This window comes from Lathyrus oleraceus, chromosome 5 (assembly GCF_024323335.1).
Source record: "Lathyrus oleraceus cultivar Zhongwan6 chromosome 5, CAAS_Psat_ZW6_1.0, whole genome shotgun sequence".
NCBI lineage: Eukaryota > Viridiplantae > Streptophyta > Magnoliopsida > Fabales > Fabaceae > Lathyrus > Lathyrus oleraceus.
Window position 1 is genome coordinate 525,798,321 of NC_066583.1, and position 1,096 is coordinate 525,799,416.

At 40.1% G+C, this 1,096-nt stretch overlaps 1 non-coding gene across 1 annotated transcript; it reads right to left on the reverse strand.

Annotated features, from left to right (window-relative positions):
* Positions 1-473: 473 nt before the first annotated feature.
* On the reverse strand, positions 474-583 carry LOC127089642 (small nucleolar RNA R71). The gene has a single exon (XR_007791210.1). It is a non-coding gene; the product is annotated as a small nucleolar RNA R71 (small nucleolar RNA).
* Between the last annotated feature and the right edge of the window lie 513 nt (positions 584-1,096).

The window sequence follows — 1,096 nt, forward strand, 5'->3', positions numbered from 1 at the left end:
GAACTCGCAATACAAAAAATCTAGTAGAACCAATCGACGATCCAGAAAGATACATGCGTGCCAAAAATTTGCTCAGGAGAATTAAAAGAGCAATGGCAGAAGACGCAAATTTCCGCCCTCTCAAGGATTTTGTCGTACCTTCCAAGGATGAACCCCTTTTAAGTATTGTTAACCCGGCTATCCAGGATAACAATTTTGAACTAAAAACTTCTTTGTTGCAAATTGTGCAACAAAATCAATTCTCGAGCAAGCCCACTGAAGATTCAAACTTCTACTTATCTTTCTTTGTGTAGTTTATTGACACACTCATAGCCAATGGAGTTAATCCAGAAGCCATTCGTCTACGTCTTTTCCCATTTTCCCTAGGAGATAGAGCCAGGGCTTGGCTCGAATCCCTACCTCCAAATTCCATTCGAACATGGAATGAGTTGAAGAAGGCATTTCTTACTAGGTACTTTCCACCTAGCAAAACTACAGTCCTAAAGAACCAGATTATCGGATTCAGTTAGAATGATGGAGAATCTTTATTCAATGCTTGGGAGAGATACAAGGAACTTATGCGAGCTTGCCCACATCATGCCTTAGAAAAATGGCTAATAATCCATACTTCATGTAATGGTCTTCTATACAATATAAAAATGACCATAGATGTTGCTGCAGACAGAGCCATGGTGAACAAACCCTTTGATGAAGCCTATGCACTCATAGAAGATATGGCTCAAAACTAATATTTGTGGGGGAGTGAACACACTCCTGTGGAAAAAACCGAAAGAGCTCAACCTAAGAGCAAAATGTACGAGTCAGTAACTTCGATCACATGAATGCCAAGATGGATGCTCTAGCACAAAAAGTTGACAACCTAAGCATTACCTCATCGACTACTATAGCTGCTATTACACTCGGATGCAAAATCGGTGGTACCCAAGGACACACAACCAATGAGTGTCAACAATTACCAGAAATGTAAGACCAAGTGAACTATGCTCAAGGAAATCCTTACTCAAATTCGTACAACCCAAGATGAAGGAATCATCCAAATTTATCTTATAAGAATAACAATCCAACCTTTGCACCAAGTCTCGCGCCTAATAGACCT